The following is a 25,026-nucleotide window of genomic DNA, read 5'->3' as shown; positions in this document are numbered from 1 at the left end:
CCGTCCTCTAAAAAATTCGGTCGTATATACATATATAAAAAAAGGAAACATTCTGCGCCTGGAGCATTGTCACCACTCCCTGTTCGTAAAACATCTTTATTTCCGTCATTGCTTCCATTTCCAGCTGGTGTTTTTGTTTTTCCAACTTCAGGACCTCTCCATATAGCTGCGCAGACGGCATCCTTTTGTTTCTAGGGGCACCTGCACTGTGACTGCGGCTTGGACGTGGGGCTGACTGCGGCCTGCTTCTTGGTGATTGGTGGACATCGGTGGGCAAGGATGGCACTAATGGTTGTGTTGACCCATCTGGGAGAATGCCAGTTGCTGCGTCAACTGGGGAGGAACCCTCACCTCGCTGTGTGGCCATTCTGCAGTGGCACAGAAAGACCTACAGACATGTGATCGGTGATGCCACGCTATATGTGATTTGTATTCATCAAGACTGATCTGCCAAATAAATATGAATACTGTTGTACACAGCGCCGCTTGGAAACTTGCAGCAGTTTCACTGGAGTCTCTGCGCTATCAATCCCTCCAGTAATCCTAATGACGCCTGCCGACCCTGCCCCTATGATCTCAAGGGCAGCGGACATGACAGACAGCATCTCTACAACCTGGCCCTTTTCACAAAAAAAAAGTATGTCGCCAGTCTCCCTTTTTAAACAGCTCAGCCACCTCAAAAACAGATTAGTTGTACTCAGCTCTTCCACTCCTCCACTTACTTTGCGTGAACACATCCCCATGAAAGCATTTTTCCTTTTTTCGTTTTTGCATATGCATCTCACTCACATCAAAAGTGGGGAATCGTGACTCGGTGTTGATTTAAAAACAATACAAGTTACGCAATTTTAACACTGCTACAAGATCCACATAACAACAAATGAATTCAAATAATGAACACAAGAAGCGCCGTAGTACGTACTTAGCTGTCTTGTTCAGCTTTTTTTTTTTCTTTGTCCAGTTTCGGAGTATTGCCTCCGGATTCGTGTGCATACATTGTCCCACCTCTTCTTAACCTCCTGCAGCGATCTGTGGTGGTGGGGTCACCTCTATTTCAAAACTAGCGTTACCTCTTCCCACGCTTTTCGTTTCGTTTGAGTTGTCACGTCTTTCGAAACCTTTCTTCTTTCCTTTTTTTTCTTTTTTTGATAATATGTTTTCTCGACCTCCTAAGCGAGTTCAAGCGTTTCTTCTTCATCCAATTCGGTGCCTTCGGCTTTTTTTGCTTCAGCAGCTGCCATCGTAGAGCGTGGCAGGCACACACTACTCACGCCGTTAAGCACGTGAAAACGTTTACCGAGTCTACTGGAATCGCCTCCGACACCTATACTAGCAGTGGTTGGTTCAGAGCGCTCAAACAGAAGGCGGGGCTAAGTTGGCGATGGCAACGGAAGAAACGCTTTTGTGGGATGAGAGCTATCTCACGTGAGAATCTCCTCACCGTCGTTTAGAGCAAATCATTCGGAGGGTTTTATCGTCTTCTCCTTTATTTCTTCTTTTTTGTGAGGGAAACTCTTCAGGTAAGTCTTCTCAGCCGTCAGTATGTTTTCAAGTGTTTCGTTTAAACAACCCCAGTAGCTGCTGAGAGGGGCAGCCCATTGTGCTGAGTATATAGAGGGAAATGATCGCTACCTCTGGTGTTGACGTCCGTAGCGCGCGACAAGTGGTGAATTATGTCGACTGTGCACCAAGAAAGGTCCAGTACATCGAGGTATGGAGGTCAGTTGCGGCGCTACAGCGTAACAACCATGAAGTGTTTATAAAAGTTTCACGGATTGAATATTTCCGTTTTTTCCGAGCGGATGACTGCGCACATGTTTCCAAAGGTGCCTTGTAGCCTACAGTGGAAAAAGGGTGGCACAACTTTGCGTTTTGTTCCGTGTCTTCCATCATGGTTCCACTCGGGTGGATGTTTCGACGTGTTGAACATGGGTAGTATAACAAACCTAATTGTGCAAGGAACACATATTGTCTGTGGTAATCCGTGGAGTTTCACGTTAAGTGTTGGTGTCGCTCAATTCCAGTGCTTACCCCCAGCTATTCCCTGTTACCGTATGCCGTTGTAACCGTTGTACCCGATGCCGTTGACGACGTTTGTAGATGTGTGAACTCAGAGAATACAAGTATAACTATAATACAAAGTAACTAGCATCAATTAGAGATTTGAGGGTAATCAAAGCAAGTAAATGTAATTGAAGACAAATTAAAAAATTCAAGATGATATAATCTTACCTATGGTAATTAAAGGGTAATAACTGGGTAATTAAAAGCAATTGAAGCTAATTGAAGCTTAAATAAATTGACTTACATAAAGTAATTGAAAGTGTAGTACTGGAAGTCAAGTATAGACTGGAAGTGGACAACAGGAAATCGGGTTAGACAGGAAGTGGAGAACCGGAACTTGACTTGAGTAGTATGGGATCAGCTCAAGAAGCCGGCAAGTCACACAGTCGCCTGGACGCCATTAATTAGCAATTAGAGCAATTTGGAACCCCCCACAGTAATTAGAATCATTCAGGGAGTCATTACACTAATTGGGGACCATCTAAGACGTGTCCAGACCACTGTGTGAGTTGCCGGCTACTTGAGCTGATAAAAAATAAAAAAATACATAGAAAATAAAATGAAAAGATAGAAATAGAGTGGAGAGAAACAATGTATGCGAAAATCAACGATGCCGCGGCGAAGAAGCAGCTCCGCAACACCCGAATGACCAGCGCCCGCCAAGGTGAAAGAAACCAGAGGGTGGTTTGGGGGGTGTGGAACGCTATAGAAAAGCACATCACTTGAGCAAAAAGAAGGCTCTCGCCATTCTCAGAAAGCTGGATGCCTACACGCTCCACCATCCGGTCAGAAGAAAGTTTAATAGGAGACGCATCATCGCACTCAAGATCAACGACGTGTGGCAAATGGACCTCGCCGACTTTTCAAAATACAAGAGATTCAACGGTGGCTATTGCTACATTCTCGTGGCAATCGATTCCCTCTCCCGCTTTTTGCGCACCCTTCCGCTAAAGACGAAGCGCCCAGCCGAAATGAAAAGGGCCATGATAAGACTTTTTCGGGGAGGTAACGTACCTACACGCATCTTTTGCGACAGAGGAGGGGAATTCTACAACAAGACCGTCAAGGAGTATCTCTCACGAAAGAAGGTACACATGTATTCTACCTTCTCTCCAGTAATCAAAGCATCGCAGGCAGAACCCGTCATAAGCACTTTACGCGACAGAATATTCCGTTATTTTAGAGTAACGGGAAAATACCACTTCGTTTCCGCGCTTCCCAAGATCGTGCGCGACTACAACAACACCAAACACAGGTCTTTGGGCATCAGCCCGTCCGAAGTCACGCCCGAAAACGAACTGGAGCTGTTCAATAAGATAAATGGGAAGCCCATCGTACCCTCCGTGAAAAAGAAGCTCAAAGTGGGGGATAAAGTGAGGGTCCTACTACACAGCAAAGGTTTTCATAAGAGCTCGGAAGGGAGTTGGTCGCCTCAGATTTCCACCGTCTCCCGCCTGAGAGACACCTCCCCTCCCGTCGTACACCTGGAAGATTACCGGGGTAAGGAAGTGGACGGATCTTTCTACCCGGAGGAGGTACTCGTCGTAACCCGAGACGCCAATCAGCCTTGGCTAGTAACGAAAGTGCTGAGAAAGAAGCAAGTGAACGGTCAGAGCTTCTCCTTGGTTCGCTGGTTTGGTTACGACAAAGAACACGACAGTTGGGTTCCGAGCAGCGACGTGGTCAAGATTGGGAAATGACGTCAGACATCTACGTCCACCTGCTCTCGAACGCCAGCATAGATAAGTTTCCCTCGAATAAACTCAACGCCTTCACGGTAGCTTTCGATAGTCCGCTTCAGCTCTCGAATCGGTATAAAGTCGGTCTGATGGATCTCAGCATAAGTAACGATTTTTTAAATATCGGGTACGAAAGGCAAGATGCGAAAATCGAGGTTTCTTTCGAGGACACGGTCGAAGCCGGGAGAACTTTTCGTGTCAACTCGGATCTCGAGAGGGATTTGGGAAAAGCCCTTTCAGAATTTAACGTTTCTTTCGCGTACAATAAATCGCGATACGACTTCGTCTTACCCGTGGACGTGAAAGCCGTGGAATTGGACCCTCAGCTCGCACAGGCGCTCAACGCCTCGCTATCGTCCCGCGAAGCAGGTCGTGCGGTGAAACCTCCCAAATTGAGCGAACGCGAAGCCACCTCCATCTTATTGGAGCACGCCGCACCCGTCGCTTTCGGCGATGTCACTCTGAATTCGGAAACCACGTCCCTACGGAACACACTCAACAAGTATTTCCAGACGCACAAGCTGGACGCCTCGCTAGAATTCGCAGATAACGTCTACTCTCTGAAAACGCCGAAAGGGCTGTACGTACCGGAACCCTTTGTCAAGCTGCTACATCTCACACCCGTCGAGGACCACAGAGAAACGCTACGCGTCTCTCTCCCCGTAGCGCACCAATTTTCTTTCAAAAATGCGACGAAAATTCCTCGATCTTGCGATCGCCGCAAGCACTTCTGGATGCGATTAACCAGCGCGTAGGCGAACGCGCGCGCTTCAGCTTCGACGGAACCGAACAGAAATGTAAAATTCGGCTTTCCGAGGGTACCTCCACCCTAAGACTTTCCGAGTACCTGGCCGTGCTTTTGGGCTTCGAATCGCGTACCGTGTTCACGGGGGAGGATGCCACGAGCTCCGTCGAGGTACCCCTGGAACCCTCGTTTCACAACATAATCGCCTACATGGATATCGTGGAACCCACGTACATGGGGAGCGGGAAAAAACCGATATTAAAAATACTACCCTTTTATTACGAGAAAGACAAGAACGTCGTCACCTACACGTTAGATAACATCCAGTATTTTAACCTGTCTCAATTCGAAATTCTCTCCGTGACGATCGTTCTCGCGGACGAAACGGGAAGACGTTTGCCGTTGCGGTCCAAAGGCAGAACCAATCTAACGTTGCATTTCAAATATGTACCGTAATTCCCCCAAAATAATTCCCGTGTACACGGGACCCCTTTTCCAACGAGGGGCGGTGTGTTGAGCAACATATCCAAGTTTATCGTTCCCATCTGGCAGCAAATAAAACCGATCGGCAAGAGAACGTTGAAGCGCTTGGCGCGGAATTTGGCCGATGGCGAAGGAATATCGCGCGCAGTAAAAAAGACGGCCATAGCAACGGGGAGAGACGTGCTGGGTTCCATGGAGGGCTCTGGAAACAACAATGGGAAGAAACGCCGGAAACGACAACAAAAGGCGCCGACACACGACGCACCTGCAGATATCTTTGGTACGCCGTGAAGGTCACACATCCGCTGCGCGCGCTCCGTCATGACGTCAACGAAAGGAAAAATACAGACGCCGATCTGTCTAACGAGTGATGTGATGATATTCGAACCCCCTTCCATTCAATATGGCGTGGAAGATACTTCGTGCCAACTCTTTTATCCTGTCAACGGAGTAAATAATTCCGTGATCGAATTTTCTATTCAAAATTTGCAAAGGGCACACTTGGATCTGTACGGCAGTTTCGTGTCTTTGACCGTGCGCATTGTTCGCGAAGACGGGGAAGAAATGGACGAGAAAGATGTCGTTTTCCCAATAAACCACCTGTTGAGCGGCATGTTTAAGATGGTCACCGTTTATGCGAACAACAAGCTCGTCAGTTCCAACGAGTTATACGCCTACAGGAGTATTTTGGACGTCGTGCTTCATTCCACGCCCATGGCTCAAGAAACAGTGCACGCGGCTGGACTCTAGGTCGATGACGACGAACATTTACAGGACGATTACGACGTCTCGTCTCGCGGTCCGAAACAAAGTTACGAAGCGACAAAGGGTGGAAAATACTTTAACCTGGTCGGACAGATCAATACCGACCTGTTTCAACAGTCGCGCCTGATGGTACCTGCCGTCGAAATTCGTGTCGTTTTCCTATTAAACAACGACGAATTTAAACTCGTATCGGTCCCCAAAGACAAGAAAACGTACAATTATGAGGTGGACATTAAAGAAATGACGTTACACTTGAAAAAGGTGACGATGACACCTTCCCTGTTTTTGAAATACGAGCAGCGGCTTCAGACCACACCGGCCATCTACGTATTACGCGGATTGGAAACCAACGTGCGGAGCTTGAGTGCCGGGAGCTTGGACGCTCACTTTGAAAACGTTTACCCCGAAAGGGTGCCTTCCAAATTATGCGTCGCCCTGCTCGCCACGTCCGACTTTCTCGGCGACATCCAATCAAACCCCTACAAATTCTGTCATTACGACCTGTCTCATTCGATGCTCTCCGTGGACGGCCAGCAAGTGCGAGCCGAGTACGACTTTCAGAACGACCTCGTCAAAATTCCCTACTTTAACTTCTTGCAAGAACTGGGAGAGAAACATTTCAAGTATAGCTACGAGCGATTTAAAACGAACGGGTTCCTTCTCTACTTCAACTTGGACGTGGACAAGTGTTCTTCTCCTTCGCATTTGAACGAGTGGCGAAAAGGAAACGTTCGCCTGCAATTACGCTTCGCTAAAGCCCTTCCACACGCGGTCACCGTCCTCTTGATTTCCGAGTGTCCCAAGCTCATGTGCATCGACAAGGACTGTACGGTCACCTTCCCATAAGAGAAGATGTACGAGAGCGACATCTTGGAACTCGTGTCCCTGAACCCACTCACTTCCTCAATGCTGAGAGGCATTTGCGCTACCGACGAAGCCTTCGTTTTACGCAAGCCCGGCTATTTAATCATCAATACGGCAGAGCGAAGAAAGCGCGGACAGCACTGGGTGCTCTACTTGAAAAACTACGACGGGTCTGCCGTGTTTTTCGACAGCTACGGACTTCCCCCCATCGAAGCAAACCTTCGAAGGACTTTACCTGCAGTGAACGAGTATAACGACACGTGTATTCAATCGCCTTTTTCGCCTTACTGCGGGCTTTTTTGTATCTACGTAGCCACGCGCATGTCGAAACGCTACAGCTTGAAAAATTGTGTATCCATGTTTTCCTGTAACCTTGAAGAGAATGACGAAACAATAAAACGTCTCCTCGTGAGCGAACTCGTTTCGTAAAAATGGTCTATTTATTCACGACATACACAAGACGCTTGCGAGACGATCTTCCAACGTGCTGACCCGACGCTCACCGTCGTCGCCGGTCTGCACCGTGACGTCGAGGGATGTGTGGAGAAGCCAGTAGCGACGGACGATAGGTCGGTTGAAACCCGCGTTGATGAGACACAGGTCGACTGTCTCTCCTCGTCTATACTTTTCCAACAGCTCGAGCTTGTAATCTACGAAACGCTTCATTTTTTTTGCAATCTTCCCACTGACGGTGAACAGACGTAAGGGTATCGTCTTGAGAATCAAGCGAAAGTCTCCCTCACAGCTATCGCCGGGAATATAATCGCGTAATCGCAGCAAGTCCCGATACATTCGCGTTTGCACAAAGGTTGCGAACCTCTGCTCGGGCGTCATGACTGAGACGGAATGAGAGTAGGCAACCTTTTTTTATTTCTCCTTACACATGAATTAGGCTCCAGCTTTGGTTTTGTAGCCGGGAAGGCAGCCCAAATACGGACGAAGGCTCGAGTCTAACCAATGGCTGGGGTTTCTCGACCAGAGTCCACCGCAGCGACAGGTAGTCAGTTGATCGCCGATTCGCAAAAAGAAGGTCTTCGGAGGAGGTTTGAAGGTTAAGACCAGAGGTAGATCTCCCGTCAGTAGCCATTCGTAATCTGCAACGAAAGGAGCGTGAGAAACGCGTGTTTTTATATCTCAAACACACACACACGTACAATCTTCTTCAGTCACAGAGTGACACTGATGGTCCATCTTCTCCATCTTCCTTCAATAGTCGAAGTCCTTCGCAACGTACGTCGAACGGTACCGTCCGACAGCCGAGAAACGGGCGAATCAATCGGTCCGTCCAATGCTTTTGCTCTGAAAAAATGTGAACGATTATAGAACGTATTAAAAATAACGAGGAAGCATACCTTTGGACCACAATCCACCGCAATTGGTGCAGAAGAAATGGGCGCTGCCAATCTCCCGAAATATGTGAGGCGGGAAAAAACCGACTTCACGCGCAGCAAAACTGTTGTACACTGGAAACGAAACTCTTCAAACATTTCGACGATGATGACGTCATGGGTATTACTTACGAGGATCTACCAAGCTGATCATGATGGCACTAGAATGACGATCGAACGTTCGCTTCGTCATTTATAGTAAAGCTTTGCCTCTCACTCTCTATGACGTCATTGAACGTGTTTGAACATGTTTGGACGTGTTCAGACACGGGCGGCGAAGTGTCGAAGTCGCCCCTGGACACACTCGTTCCTCTCTCACTCCCTATGACGTCATTGAACGTGTCTGAACATGCTTGGACGTGTTTGAACATGTTGTGACGTCACTGAACATGTCTGAACATGTTTGGACATGTTTGAACATGTTGTGACGTGTAGACACGAACCCCGTAATACGAAAAACGTCACGCAGTACGAATTAGAGTGGTGGTTAGTGTGTCGCGCCCAGTGTAGAAGGATCCTGGGTTCGAACCCCACACTGGGTCTACTCGTCGTCGTATACAAGTCGGCCCAGAGTGCTAGCTAGAAATTGTGTAATGTTTTATTCAACGTCGATGGTATCATTGCCATATGCGACATCGCAAAAAGGCGCGAAAGACGGAAGGCGGGGAGGTCAAAGTACAGACGATACCGTCGCAATGCGAGGAGGAGGAGAGCGGTGTAGCGACTATAAAAGGTGCGCTGGTTCTACGCAGGGTGTCGAACCGCAAAAAATACGGGTTCGGTTCGGGTTCGGGTTCGTGTTGTTTTGATTTCGTTCCGGTTCAGTTCCGGTTCGGCCACACCAAGAATCGAACCGGTTCGCAAACCGGTTCGCAGCCCCGAACCGGTTCGCGAACCGGTTCAACGCTTCCGTTTTATATGTTCCATAAAACTGCTTTTATCAGGAAATGCGTGGCTAATAGCTTACTGCTGTTGTCTGCATTGACGTCTCTAGCGGTGAGGTAGCCCTTTAGCGAGAGAAATGAGGAATGGATGAACACTTATTGCAAATAGAGTCCACGCTGTTAAAGTGGTGTAGTCCTGCTACTTTCTGTTCCCAAAATCTCTCTTTTCACACGCACAGTGCCAGCAAGATACACTTAAAGGGAGCCTACTAAGATGGACAGCGTAATATAGACGACAGTACTAGCCAGCATACTGCCTTCGCAACGTGAATCGATCTGAAACCGTACTGAAGCATGTCGAAAATAAGCCTGCCAGCCTTACTCTGTCCGAGCTCACAGCAGTGTACTAGTTAATCCACAACACAAAGGCAATATGTCACGACACAACTGCACTACCAATAAGCAGAACTACATTTACTTTTCAAGCCACGACCAATCAAACAGGCACCGTTCTGCGTACGCTCCATCTCCACTTCTCATGTTTCTGACTTGTTTAATTTGTACTGCTCACGTGTAAAGGGAAATCTTGGGCGCTTATTTGAACGCATATTCGTCCTGTAGAGCTACATAACTGGCCTACTCTATTCCTGTTTCCTTCGTCCGCGTGGCAGCTCGTCTCTGAAGAGTAGATGCCGCACCACGTGCGTGGGGCGCTAGCCGCGGCGCTCACAAGGACAACTGCGCTTCAACATGTTAAAAAGACGCTGAAAGTATACTTACTATACGTCGTCGTCTCACTGCTAGGTGAAAATTTCTGAAATCCATGATATAGGCGCGTGATGATGATACGAATGTGTCTTCGTTCGGGGATAGAGAGGAACTCTTATGCTGACAGCTTTTATGTCCGAACCGTTTTGTTGCGAACCGGTTACCGCTATTATTTTTTACGGTTCTGCTCCGGTTCGGGTTCAACAGTGTCATGAAAATTTCGGTTCGGGTTCGGTTCCGGCAAAAATAACGGTTCGGGTACGGTTTTCGGTTCGGGTTCGGTTCGACACCCTGGTTCTACGACGATTGACAGGAAGCCCACGAGGGGCATCCATCGACGACGTGAGTCGTTTCGTGGACCAAAATGTAAGTTGACCGTCTCTGCTGTGAGAGTGTATTCTATGTATGACATTGTTTTTCAGGAACCAATAGCCGCTGTCACCGCATGACACTGAACACACACAGGGACTCATCCCATCCTCTCTCTCATCATCAATCTCAAGCATTCCATAACTGAAGGGAAAAGTGAGCATTGTTTCGTGAGGGGAAATCTCGTACTGATTTTGTTTGACCGCAGTGCCGCGCTGTCTCGTATGTCAGTACGGGGATCCGGAAAAAACGGTCCCGGTAAAAACGGTCCCGGAAAAAATGGTCCCGGAAAAAAGGGTCCCGGAAAGAAGAGTCCCGCTGGCACAAGGCGGAAATAATGATCCCGCAGGCAGGCGATATAGCTTTGCCATCGCTTAAACGCACATCTTTGGTGTGACAGTGATATATGTATTATATTTTGTGAACACGGTGTTTTATTTTCCTCTTTCTTTTTTTGCTTTGAATTTTTAGATAGATAAGTGCTTTATTTAGACATTCAATACATTACAAATTATAAATTGCGTAGTGAATTGCGCAGTAGTAACATATGACTACCCCGCTTGATTAAAATTGCTACCCCAAAGTTGACAGTAACTCGATCGGTGCGGGACAGATGACATTAGTGCACAAATACGCTTGGATTTATTGAAGAACAAAAACAGCGGGCAATTACATGTCACACTGCTATAGTAAGACAGGAAAAAAGGTACCGGAATGGCGGAATGGAAAAAATGGTGCCGTTATTTTCTTTCTCCCGCACATTCTTCTGAATACTCTCAGTACATTCGTGCATACCGTGCATGAACAGTCTATGAACTAGTGCTGAAACAAGTTTTTTATTGTATACCGGCTTCGCACCTGGCTGACCTTTCCTTGTAGTTATCATTATTAGTATTTTTTTTTCAGTAAACATATACCCCCACTCCACTGGTATAACCCGCATACTTTTATTCGAGGCCTCCTTCTGACCACGCCTAGGATAGAGTAGATTACACAGACAAAAAGAACTCCGGCCAAAGCCGGAAAAGAGAATGACGTCAAGTGTAAGCGCCAACCGAAGCTACTACCCTAAGCCAGCTACCGATCGAGTTATTGCCGACTTTGGGGTAGGAATTTTAGTCAAGCGGGGTAGTCAGGTCCTACAACTAGGCAATTCAAAGTAAGAAAAAAAAAGAGCAAATAAAACACCGTATTCACAAAACATAATAACTATCTCTGTCTGAGGAGCATCATCTGTCACACCAAAGATGTGCTTTTGTGCACAAGCGATGGCAAAACCATTCCATGCCTGCGGGACCTTTTTTTCCGCCTTTTGCCAGTGGGACCCTTCTTTCCGGGACCCTTTCTTCCGGCACCGTTTTTTCCGGGACCGTTTTTTCCTACACCCGTCAGTACGACCCCATCGATGCCATGCTCGTGGCCGTAGAAAGGGAGCACGAAGCTAGAATATAGAATCTCGGTAATAGCCCAGTCGTCCTTTCAGATGACGACGACAGAGTCAGTAGTCCGCCTTTCGTAATACCTGAAACGGACGACGACGAACCCCTAGATGGGCACGACAGTGCAGACGAGCTGCTCATGTGGGAAGGAGATCAGTCGTATGCAGATTTCATTCCTCTGTCTGGTAGGGTTAGAGATGAATCACCAGATGCGAGCTCAGAATTTCGAAACGAAGCTGAGCCTGTCCAGGGACGCAGAATCGTTGAATTGAGAGAACACGTCGTAGAGAATCATCCCTCCGTCACGGAGAGACGATTCCTTCCTTTCTTTGTCACAGATGAGGCATTTGACGGAACGGCTACTTGGTACACGCTTCTCTGTTCCCCGCACGACGACAACGTCGACGATTTGCGACTCTATCTACCGAGCATAGCTCCAGTAATCACGCGCGTCCTCGAAGCATATTACCATGCCTTTCAAATTTTGTCTGTGCTCGAAAGCGCTCATGATTAAGGACGGAGACGACGGGTTGACTTCTCATCTCCTTCACGTGAACCTTCACATGAGAGTGGTTCATAACCGTCAAGAAATCGAAGGCACGATAAATGCTGCCATCGCAGAGTCCTCGCAACGCGTAGAAAACTATGCGAGAGAAGGGTCTGGTTTCACCTCGAACGACGTCCAATGTGTCGACTTAAAACTAACGCGTTTGAAACCGAAGCGGATTGGGTGCACGATCGAGCTTCCCGAAATGTTGAAGAAAAAAACAAAGACTCTCATAAACGTCAAACTTCCACCGAATCACGAAAACGAGTGTTTCAAGTACAGCGTGCTGGCACTCTTGCATCCATTGAGAAACAAACCAAACGATTATGTCAGATACCACAAATACATGAATCCTTCGAATCCGGAGACGCGCGTAACGTTCTGGCCACCCTGCTTCCCAGTCACTTACAAAGACATTGCCCTGTGGGAGAAAAAAAACAAAATCTCCGTGTACATCTACGTGTTCAACGAGCAGACGAGTTCGATATCTACCGGGCGGATTCCCCGCACGCTCTATCAGGATAAAGTCCACCTGCTCGAGGTTAGGGAGCATTTCTATGGAATCAGAAAATTTAGCACTTTCATGGGACGAAGTGACTATTTTTATTGTGAGAAATGCACGAGCGGTTATAGGACGAGAGGGGCGTTGGAGCAGCACGAACGTTTGTGTCAAGACGTAAACGAAGTAATTCTCGAAATGCCAAAAGCGGGGGAGAGCGTTTCCTTCACCAAGATACAGTACATGCATCCCTACCCCTATTTTGCGGTGTTGGACACGGAAAGCATACTGGAAAAGGACGCGCTCGTTGAGGACGCCTCGAGTGTGCACAGGATGAGCTCGTATAGCATTGTGCTAGTGAGAAGTTGTGATGGGAAAATAATGGACGTAGATGGCTATTTGGGACCCAACGCGGCAGAAAAATGCTTGCTCGCACTAAAGAAATTTAGCGAATAAATCGATAGGCTGAACCGTCTTCCCTCACCGTTGGTCATGAGTATGGAAGACCACTTTCGGCACGCGAGCGCTACGCACTGCGAATTTTGCGGGTGCGAATTTAACCAACATACGCGGAAGGTGTCACATCACGACCACACCCGTTTTGTAGACCCCGGTTCCTCGAATTTTGTTGTGACGCTGTGTGATACGTGTAACCTTACGTGTCGTAACACCAAAGAACTCGTCGTGTGCGTGCACAACCTGCAGTACGATTTGAGCTCCCTTCTCCGCCACATGCACGTTCTAAATATGGGAGAACCGTGGATCTTAGCGTCTACCACAGAAAAAATACGAGGCTTCAATATTGGCGAGCTCCATTTCCGCGATACCACGCAGTTTTTCAACCTGTCCTTGTCAAGCCTGGTGGAAACCCTCCTCGCCAGCGGTGGCGAGAGCGCGTTTCATTGTACCCGTCAAATGTTTGGTGACCGCTTCCGACGGCTTCTCAAGAAGGGAATTTACCCGTACACCTTCGTCGACAGTTTCGAAGCGTACAATTTGCCCGCACTACCGCCAAAGGAAGCTTTCAAAAGTGACCTGAACGATGAAGAGATCACGGACGAGGACTATCAGTACGCCCTCGAGATTTTTGAATTGTTCAAATGCAAGGACCTAGGAGATTACACGCGTACGTCACGCTCGACACCTGTCAGCTGTGCGACATCGTGCTGTATTTCAGAAAGATTGCGCTAGAGACGGATAGGATAGATATCGAACGCACCGTGTCCCTCGCCAGTTACGCGTGGAGTAGCGCTTTGAAGCTCACCAATGTCAAACTCGAGCTCATAAGCGACCAAGAGATGTACGAAACGATCGAGAAGGGAATCAGGGGAGGCATTTGTAAGAGCTTCCACAGACACTGTCGGGCTAATCACGAGGGGTGTGACGATTACGATCCCCAGCAAGAAAAGACTTTTATCCAGTACCTCGACATGAACAGTTTGTACCCCTACGCTATGACTTTCCATCTCCCAACAAGGGGCTTTGAGTGGGTCGATCCTTCGAGGTGGAGCGAGATCGATTTTCTCAACATTCCTCACGATTCGGAAGTGGGTTACGTCTAGTACGTAGTAGACTTGTCGTATCCAGAAGAACTGCACGCGCTCACCAGGGATTTTCCCCTGGCACCCGAACACAGGTGTGTGGACGAGAACGAACTCTCCCCCTACCAACGCCACCTGAAAGATGCGTTGTCGCTGAACGCCCCTCCCACCAAGAAACTCTTGCTGACGTGCTACGACAAAGAACGCTACGTCGTTCATTATGCATTGCTCGCTCTGTACGTGAGGTTGGGCATGAAAATAAAACGTGTTCACAGCATCCTCTCGTTCTGCCAAGGCAACTTTTTTGCGAAACTTCATGCGGAGGAACGTCGCGTTGAGGAATGCCGCGTCCACGAAATTCGAGCAACTTCTGTACAAAACCATGTCGAATAGTACGTTCGGTAAGACGATACAAAATGTGAGACGGATGAAAAGGTACGCTATAGCCTACGACAAAGAAACCGCGCTCAGAAAAGCTAGCTCCGTCGACTGTCAGCATTTTCTCATTCTGAGTGACAAGTGCATCTTGTACGAGATGAAACAGCGCCGCATCAAATGCACGCACCCCCTTTACGAGGGCTTCGCCTTTCTAGAAATATCCAAAGTCCGAATGTACAGCTTCATCTACGAGTCGCTCTTTTCTCGCTTGACATGTCCAGTGCAATTGCTCTATAGCGACACGGACAGCATAATTTTTTCTCTCACGTGTGAAAGCCTGGAAGAGCAGCTGATGAACCTTGAGAGTGAGTTAGATCTGTCTTCCTATCCGCCAGACCACCAGCTTTTCAACGACGAGCACGCGAACCAGATGGGGTACTTCAAAGACGAGACGGGGGGCGGAGTTATTCAGGAAGTCGTAACCATCCGAGCGAAAATGTACAGCATTCTCTTGGCTGGGTCACACAAGCAGATCGCGAGAGTGAAAGGAGTTAAGAAGGACGAGGAAACATTTATTGCACGAAGTGTACCGAGATTCCCTATTCAATGAAAAGGCGGTCTCTCGGAAGCAGTGCACCATCCAGAGTATAAAGCAAACGATGTACACCATTTTGAGACTCAAGAAGAGCTTGGTCCCCTACAATGACAAGCGCTATCTCGTGGATGCCGTACACTCCTTCCCTTACGGAAGCTGCGAATACGGTAAGCTTTGTTATGTTTTGACGTGTATAGGATTACGATAGTGCTCTCTCTTTGTGCAGCAACGGAAAACCCGGAAGAGAGCCCGAGAGCGTCGTCGTCAGGCATCGAGTAACCGCGGAACAAAGAGCTGCACGCGCATGTAATCGAGAATAAAAGTTCTAGTCGAGACATGCTTCTCTCTCTCTCTCGCAGACAGGAGAAGTACGGGTCATCGTGGCAGTGTGGTAGCGGAATGGGTGTACGAAAAGAATGGCCATTCCGTCATCGTGCTGGTGCAGTGACCCGCGCAATGACGACGCTGCGATGAAGATTCCCCATATCCTTTCTGTTGAGGCAAGTCAGGGAGGGTGCAGGCATCTATCGACCAAGTCCTTTGTATGTATTCAATAAACATGTTTCAGTGAAAGAAAACATGCTCTCAAAGTTATTCGGTCTGTTTAATGCGTTGCATGTCGATAACTAAGCGGTATTTCAATAAATCAATGACAAAATTGGCGATGTAGACTGCCTGCAAATGTCGCTGCTTCCACAGGGCGTGCTTAATATGAGCGATGGCACGAGCAAGAAGGTCCACGATGTCTGCAGCGATGTAGTTGAATTCTGCGTCGGCCAGACTCACAAATTCACTCATCAGTCCCAGGGGTCCGTCTGGAACCGTTATGCAGACGTTCACGTAACGGGCGTAGATCCGACGCACCATCTCCTGCAGCGGCCCCGGCGAGATCTCTCCTATATTGCCAAAGCCTACCATGTCTATCACGTAGCGAAAAGCAGTGATGACAAGCTTGTTGCGGGGACTTTCGCTGCTGAAACATTCCTTCTCCATTTCTTCCCAAGAAGCGTGGGTGCGGGAACAATTTTGTAACGAGTGGTAGCTGTACATCTTCACGTAGTGATGACGCGAGCGCGGTGCACGCTGCCTTTATACAGATAAACGCGCGCGCAAAGAAACGAGAGTGAAACCGAAACTCAGAAGCCACCCGTCGCCGCTAGGAGCGCGTGCGCTGCGGAGAGCCGAAACCGAAAACACCCGCGGGCGGCGCAAAGGGCGCTAGGAGCGCGCGCGCGCATGCGGGGACGGGTGGAGCAGAGGGCGCACGCGCACCCACAGCTGCCGCTGCGCGTCGCCTCAGTCAGTTTCCCTCTGGCTGACGTGGAAAGCAGACGTGCGCTCCCCGCGCTCGCTCAGTTTCTGGCTGGCTGTCGTACAGAGCAGACGTGTGTTCCCCGCGCTCGCTCAGTTTATGCCTGGAAGTCGCCGCAGGGGAAAAGGTGAGTGATTTGACGTGCTCCTTTTTTCGTATGTTTGCCGTGTTTAGCGGTGACCAACGAGTGATTTGACCGCGCTCGTGTTAAGCCTTTTCTCACATGTTTAGACTTGTTTTGCGGTGAGCAAGCCTGTTGACGCATGTTCAGCGATGTGTTCCCGGTGGTTCCCGCCTTGTGTTAGCTGCGAAGTGTTGTGACGTTGAGGTTAGGCCTAAGCGATCGACCCCGTAAGCCTTTTTCCCCGATGTGTACTGTTTTCTCCGTGCTGTTTTAGCAGTAGCGGTTGGACCTTTTCTCTCGCATGCCTAGACTTGTTTAGCAGTGCTGCAATTTTTACCTGCCGCTAGTGTCTTGTTCTCTGTCTTTCTCGTCTAGAGCTATGATGGTGGCGCCATCTGGTGTGATGCCTTGCAACTAAATGGCCACCTGTCGTCGATCTCTGCAACTGCTGGGTGCCGACTACCAACATGGCGGGCGCTGGTCATTCGGGTGTTGCGCAGCGGCTTCTTCGCCGCGGCATCGTTGATTTTCAAATAAATTGTTTCTCTCCACTCTATTTCTATCTTTTCATTTTATTTTCTATGTATTTTTTATTTTTTATCAGCTCAAGTAGCCGGCAACTCACACAGTGGTCTGGACACGTCTTAGATGGTCCCCAATTAGTGTAATGACTCCCTGAATGATTCTAATTACTGTGGGGGGGTTCCAAATTGCTCTAATTGCTAATTAATGGCGTCCAGGCGACTGTGTGACTTGCCGGCTTCTTGAGCTGATCCCATACTACTGACTTGGAAAGGTAGTGCATATCGGAAGTCAAGTACAGACGTTAAGAGGGAAACCGAAAGTCAGATTAAGCTTGAAGTGTACAACCGAAAGTCAAGATGGATCAGGTGTGGATACCGGACTCAGTATAGACGCAAAGTGAACAACCAGAAGTCGAGTTGGACTGGCAGTGGGTACTGAAAGTCAAGTATAATGCGAAGTTGACAACCATAAAAGAGCTTAGACTGGAAGAAGACAACCAGCAGTCGAGTTGGACCGGAAGTCAATATTTGAAGTCAAGTTATACTAGCTTCAACTGCCAGTTATACTGGGAGTGGGCAACCGGAAGCCGGGTTTAGACAGTCACTCAGAAGTAAGGTTAGACTGGAAGTTGAGAACTGGAAGCCAAGTTGGACCGGACGTGGACAACCGAAAGTCGTGTTTAGACCGTCAGTGAACACTTGAAACTGGGGTTAGACCAGAAAAAGTGCCAGATGCTGACGCGTTTCTATCACAGATACAGCTAAATCACCACTGATTTTTTAACCGGCTGCTTAGCCGGCTTATTTCTGCCCACCTGAGGACTCATTTTAAAGTGTTCTCAAATTTCAACGAGTAATTCGCGGAAAAGACAATGTTTCCCAGCGCGGGGGTTGAGCTTGGACCCTCCTGATTGCCCGTCAGACATGTTACACTTACAGCACAATAGCATGGCTTTCTTGTGAAATAGTATGTCTAAAATATTTGGTCAAGGACAAGTCATACACCCTTTTCCACTCACTCACACACTAGGCACGGCGTCACTAGCGAACAGATAGGCAAGCAAGCAGACTCAACATGTCTCTAAGGACTCACAGAATACATACAGGCTCCAAGAGTTTAAGGGACAAAGTAAAGAGGTAATTCACGAAAAAGCCAATGCGTGCCAGCGGGTTGAACATGAACCCTACTGCTACGGTAAGCAATGGGGTCCAAAAACGAATGAAAAAAAAAAAAGAAACAGCGGCGATTTTGCATTAAGCACGTTTTCCGGTCTAAGCCCGACTTTCGGTTGTCAACTTCCCGTCCATAATTCACTCTGGTATCCACTTCCGTTATTCAATGATCACCTAAACCCGACTTTCGGTTGTCTTCAGTACTCCGACAACTTGAGAAACTTATACACCTACAACTTGACTTCTTGTTCGACACTTTCAATTACTATATGTAGGTCATTTTAATGAACCTTTAATTAGCCTGAATTACTTTCAATTACCTTGTAATTATCCTTTGATTATCGAGGGTAAGCGCAGGCTACCTGAGATAATTTTGCATGTTATTCAATTGCCTATAATTACACGTACTTGATTTCTTACTCTCAATTCCCTTATAACTGACGTTTAATTACCTTGAATTAAATTTAGTTAACCTGTTTATTGTTTTTGTTGTTAACCATTTTAGTAACCTGTAGTTACCTTTGGTAATCTTTAATTTCATTTAATCTTTCTCTTACTTACATATGTGTTATATTCATTGCATTTAAACTCACCTTTCTTGCTTTAATTGCCTTTCATTACCTCTAGTTACCTTCAATTACTCATACCTCCTCTTCTTAAGTACCTTCGACTACTTCAATTCTAAATCATGTACCTCCATTTAGATTCACCCTCATATATCCCTTTACATGTCCACTTATACTTCTGACTCGCTGAGGCTTCACCATCTCATATGATGACACAAGCACACAAATACAGCCTTTTCCAGTTTGACACTTCTATAGTGCTAGCGCATTAAAAAAGATGAGACAAGAGGCACAAAACTCCTTGTGTCAAATGTGAATTCACAATCATTTACCAGATACTGTTATCGTGCGAAAGAGTTTTTGTCGGTCATTGAGGTCATGTTAAAGAGTATGGGTGTATGTCGGTTTTTCAACGAACAGAGATAAAAGGTTATTTCAAAACAAAAACAGCGAGGATGACATTTGACGGGTTTCTCATAAAGGGAGTTGGGGGAAAAAGAGATGAGTCAACGAAAACTTAATTGCTTTGACTTAAAGAATACAGAGGATCAACGTAAAATGTGAAGGAAGCGTGGTTTTATCGGTGCGACTGTCACCGCCTTTCATGTTGTGACGTCATCATTTCGTGTTTTTAACCTCCTCTTCTTTCTTTGACCGTACTCCTGGGAATATTTTGTCACATTGACGAGTTACTAGTGGGGCCAGTATGGTCGCCCTTCTCTGTGTCTGTCTTGTTCGCTCCAAGTTAGTTTTAATCGTGTACTAACTGACCCATTCAACAACATTAACTAGTGAATTGTTGACTTTGTCTCTCAGGCTCTTGGGGACTGTATGTGTTGTGTTTGTCCCTAGATAGAACTCACGACGGCTCATTGGCCGATGTGTTCTCAGCCGCCGCCATGCTTCGTGTACGAATGTGTCACTGAGAAAACATGCAAGAGTGACAGGAGCACGGCGCTGGCTTATCCAATAGCCCGAGCTTTAAATCGGCCGGGACCATACATTGCCTGGCTTACGTAATGCCAGACCCTGTGTTACACCTCTGTTAGTGATCTATGCTCAACTTTTACAGCTTGCTACACTGGGCCGGGTCGCCCTTCACCAAGAGCGTTCGACGTTTACGGCATCCTTGGCTACATTCAATGTAACGCCACCGGAACCTTTCACGTTCAAGACGCCGAATGAGTGGACCACTTGGAGGAAACGCTTTCTACGTTTCCGCGCTGCCTCTGGCCTCAACGACAAGGCTGGGTTAAGCCAAGTAGATGCACTGATCTACATTATGGGTGAACAAGCGGAGGATATATACGCCATGCTAAAGCTTAGTCCCGAAGACGCACAGAAGTTCGACAAGGTGCTAGAAGCATTCCATGCCTACTTCGCTCCGTGCCGCAACAACATCTTTGAGCGTGCAAAGTACAACAGGAGAGTACAACAGGATTTCGAATCTGTGGAGTAATTCGTGACTGTCTTGCATTCAATGGCAGACTTATGAAACTATGGGGCGCTGCGCGAAGACCTGATCCGGGACAGACTGGTTGCAGGCATTCGAGGCAAGAAAGTTTCGGAACAACTACAGCTCGACTCCGAACTCACTCTACAAAAGGCTACCACAGCGTCTCTCCAGCAAGAAACTGTCCGGCTGCAGCAAGCTGAACTTCACAAAGGCAATGACGCTACAGTACATCGACTAACGCCGCACAAAGTGCCAGCGGGGTCCGAATCAAGGAGACTGGCAACCAGGAAGATTCACGCAGGCACGACCCGTCCTTCTTCAAAGTCATGTTCCAAAAAGCTCTGCCGGTGGTGCGGCCGTGACAGGCACGCAAGACAGGACTGCCAAGCAAAAGACAAGATATGCTTCAAATGCAAGAAGAAGGGGCACTTCTCATCAGTTTGCCTTTCGGCTAAGCAGACCCAATCTGCTCCCGACTTAACTACTGCATTTCTAGGAGTTGTAGCTCATGGTGGAACATCGAAATGGCAAGTCTCAGTCTTTGTTGTCACTGCGTGAATTTCATCTTATCCCTTCTGTCGAACATTCATTCGGAATACTCAAAAGTGCAAAGGTCTTCAGTAAACTCGACGCAAGCTCGGTTTTTTGGCAGGTACTGCTAAGCGAAGAAAGCAAACACTTGACGGCGTTCATAACTTCGTTTGGGCGATATTCCTTCAACAGATACCCCCCCGACGATATTCCTTCGGGATATCGTCCCCGCCAGAGGTGTCGTCCCAGCCGGTAGCTCAGTCGGTAACGTGTTGGCTTGCTGAGCGTAAGGTCGCAGGTTCAATTCTTGTTGAGGAGGGCAGCAATTGGGGAAGGTGACACAGCTTCCAGTACCGTGTGTCGGATGTGCACGTCAAAAGAACCCAATGTGTCGAAATCCCTCATATCGCCACATTAGGCTGACTCATCTTCCTTTATTATCAGTATCATTCACTGCAAGGGTCTTTTTTCTGAAAAAACAAAACAAAACAAGCATTTTGAATGGGTGCCGACACAAACACCCTTTTGTAGGATGAGCAGAACGACCTCTAAAGATGCTCACTCCCTTTTCACACCCTTAGGGGTGTAAAAAGCTTTAGTGTGTAACTGATCCTTTTTACGTGTAAATCAACACCCTAAGATGGTAACACACCCCGTTGGAGGTGCTCACTCAACGCGTGTGAGTAGTAATTCAATTATACCTACAGATTCCAGTTTTAGTGTAAATCAGCACCGTCAAAAAATGGCATAAGTTGTGATTTGTTTCTATGGCGGTCGTATTATGCATATTACCCAAAGTAAATGCATAACGTGAAAACGTTCCCCAATATGGCAATTCGAAACTGGTGCCATATTGGACCGAATCAGCGTCTGACATACAGATGTACGTTTGGATAAGGATACACGAGCTTAAAGTTAGTGGTAGGTTTAAAACATCACATAAATGGGTTAATGAACCAAAAGCTCATTTAGAAAGGCAGTGACATTTCCTTTCTCAGAGAAAACGAATATAATAGACATTGAGCATGAGTATGGCACAGAACGCACACAGACAAGGACGACATACATGGAACCTTTCCGTCCCCAAAGCCGAAAGCCCGAGCAGCTGAAAGTCCCAGCGTGAACAAGAGCAATTCGTCCAAATAAATCAGCCGCTAGATGAACGCTTCCCTGTGTTGTCACTGTCCATGTGCGTTCTCAAACATGTCCAGTCCCAACCAACATGCTGCACACAGTCTCGCACCCTTATACGCATGATTGTCTTGTGAACTTCTGCAAATTCCATTGCAGTTTGCAGCCCATTGTGGTGTCGTGGGGAATGACCAGGCTCACGGCACCGCAGAAGCAGGTCTCTGGCATCGGAAGCAGGCGAGTATCGCCCTGCTGAGAGGAGACTTCATTTCTTCGACGCCTCGTGACACTCTTGGCTTCCCGCCAATGGACAACAGACATTCTCCCCCCATCCATGCTGAGCAGAGTTGGTCCAACACAAGCTTTCTGCATGCCACGAAACACCTCTCGTCAAGATGCTGCATTAACTCATCGAAAGCGGCCCGATGTGGCTTTTACAGCTCATTTGCGTTACCGCTTGAGACAAGTTGACTCTCCCAGATACGGTCACTGCGGTGCTCTAGAGCAGTGGTTCATAAAGTGTGTTCATAAAGCTACCCGCGGGGAGCCCCTGAGAGTGTTCGCGGGGGTTGGTGTCGATCGCAGATAGCAAGAAGACCATCTAGGCCAGTACTGGTCACGCAATCTCTGAAGAAGATGATATTTATATATGACGATATATGAGAAGGCAGAAATATACCGCCTTGTGTTTGTTTGTTTTTCCTTCTTTTTTTCTTCACGTCTCTTGCCTGTATCTACCTGAACCGAATTTAGCAGGGGTCCTCGAATGAATTCTCAGTTGTTTGGGCGATCCGACACAACGAGAAGTTTGGGAGACGCAGCTCTAGATGATCTCGAGCACATTCTTTTTCATTGCCCACAACCCTGCTACATTGCTACCACAACATTGTTACCAGCGTTCCTGAACAGCACTGTCGGGTCTCTGAATCACCCCAACTCACGCTCCCTCCCTCTCACAAAATTGCTTGGCCCCTGGCCAGAGGCAGAGAGTTTTCATTTTCCCGGACGGGGCAAGGGCGCACCGCGAAGTAAGTACTCTGGCGGAGGGGGGGATATGTTTATTAAGAAGAAAAAAAAAGAAAGGAAAGGTAAGCCAGATGGATGTCGGCTTGTTATTCAAAAAAAGAGTGAAAGGGGGAAGTCAAAAGAGGCAAAGGAAATATGAAAACAGAAAGAAAGAAAGAAACGAAAAATGAAGAACACAAAACTAAAGCTGAAGAATCACACACTCTGGCGGGATCCTGTGACGTATGCAGAACTGGTATAGAAATAAGAGGAAGGAAGAACAGAAAAAAAAAGAAGAAGAAACGGAGAGAACGTAAACAGTGAACATGTGCACAACTGAAGGCATTACGCCTTTGAAAACTGAGTGCAAAAAGAACAAAATGTATTGAATCATCGGTGTTTGACTCGAAATGCGCGCAATATAATGAATATGGTCAATGAAATGGAGCAGCGAGAGTTGAACCCGCTCCCAACGAATATGCGTTGATACTACCGTTACACCTCACTGGCAGCTGCTGGTACCTTTTCGACTGCTTCGTTTCATTGATCTGATTGCTTTGGGCGAAATTCAGGCTATGTGTTGTGTCATCCTCTGTGTTTCTTCGCCTCACCTTCTACTATGATAATGAGTATGGTGGGCGGCTACATATTTTACAAATTGCAAGATGCATTTTTGGGTTGGTGCCTCTTCGCTCTTTTGACCCGGGCGCGCCGTGCCCCAAAGGTTGGTGTCAGCCTCTTAGCGGGACTTCCCGGGGGAGGCGGCGCCCCCCCCTAGTTGATGTTCCGGGGGCCAAGGGCCCCCCCTCCCCGCAGTCGGCGCCTATGCCTCTGGCCAAATACAGCCCACCAACGCTCTGCCCTCAACGCTCTTGCGTCATTTTTTGACACAGTCGGACTTCGATCTTTATTGTGATGGCGCGCATTATTTCAATCCCCTCATCACCACCAGGGATTGGGAAACTCCCCATTCCTCACCTTAAAAGTAAAGGTGTTGTTGTTCTGCAAAATAGACAGCCCTGATCGCCTTCAAGTGAAAACGAACGTGAGGTGTCTCAGTTTAATTTGCACACATCCACAAAAACACTGAAGTAATCAAAATATCGTATGCGTTTCTTACTGGCCATGAGGGAAAACTAAGACTCGGCGTACAGGACATTCATTTGCTATGTACGCCAATGATAAACATTTTGCTCAATTGCACCCTTTTCGCACCAGTAGCAGGACACGCATCCGCAATGTCGATCTCTGTAAATATTAAACCCATCCAACAACCACCATGCAAACTTTTTCCCGCACAGGGTGTAACGTTTAGACCCAAATTACACCGCATTTGCACCGAAAAGGGTGTTGAGAATTTGAGAGTGATCATGTATCACTTTGTACATCATATCTAGTCATGTACATTGCTAGTTTGTAGGTGATCACTTAGAATATCATGTTGTGTATTCATTGACGTTTCATACTGCACAGGACCGCAATTTACTATGCCTAGGATTTTTGCACCGTGCCATGCGCCAGCTATTCTAAACATGTTGGTAGATTTTCTTGTGCTGTTCAAGAACTCAGGTTTAGTAAAGTGTTTGTTCCCTTAACACAGAATCTCGGTGAAAACAGGGGAAGTCAAGTCCGATAAGAAATGTAGACAAAAAGCAACACTGAAGCTTCCTTAGTTTAATATATACAAGATTTCGCGTGGGGGACCACGCTTCATCAGGTACAAGGTGTAACGTTCGCGTATACAAGTATATAATATATATATATATATACAGAGAGAGAGAAAGTTTACAATAAGCGGACTCCGCAAAAATTGGGGGGAGGTACATACTGAAAAACAAAACAGATACAACTGGAAAGCTACCAGTTTATCACTACATGAATGTTGGGAATTGTGGGGACGCAATTGTGCTACATTCCCTTAACACAAGAAAGCTAAACCACCACTACGTGTATTAGTTGTCATACGCAGAAAATACAATCCATTTAGTAAAATGCACTTGCGCCCTTATCATACGACACGACTGCTAAAAAGATCAGTCCCTCAGAGCGGGTGGTGGGACAGCATCACTTAGTGATATAACTGTCCAGACAGCGCACGTCGTTGACATGGTTTGGGAAATGAATGTGCCAATGCGT

The 25,026-nt window shown here is 47.3% G+C and overlaps 1 protein-coding gene across 4 annotated transcripts in view; it reads right to left on the bottom strand.

The window, feature by feature from the left end:
• Nucleotides 1-25,026, bottom strand: part of LOC135378927 (caspase-7-like) — a 307,214-nt gene that overhangs the window by 197,500 nt on the left and 84,688 nt on the right. The gene's annotated exons all lie outside the window — the stretch shown is intronic.

This window comes from Ornithodoros turicata, chromosome 1 (assembly GCF_037126465.1).
Source record: "Ornithodoros turicata isolate Travis chromosome 1, ASM3712646v1, whole genome shotgun sequence".
Classification (NCBI taxonomy): Eukaryota; Metazoa; Arthropoda; class Arachnida; order Ixodida; family Argasidae; genus Ornithodoros; species Ornithodoros turicata.
This window is presented reverse-complemented; position numbering and strand designations above follow the sequence as displayed.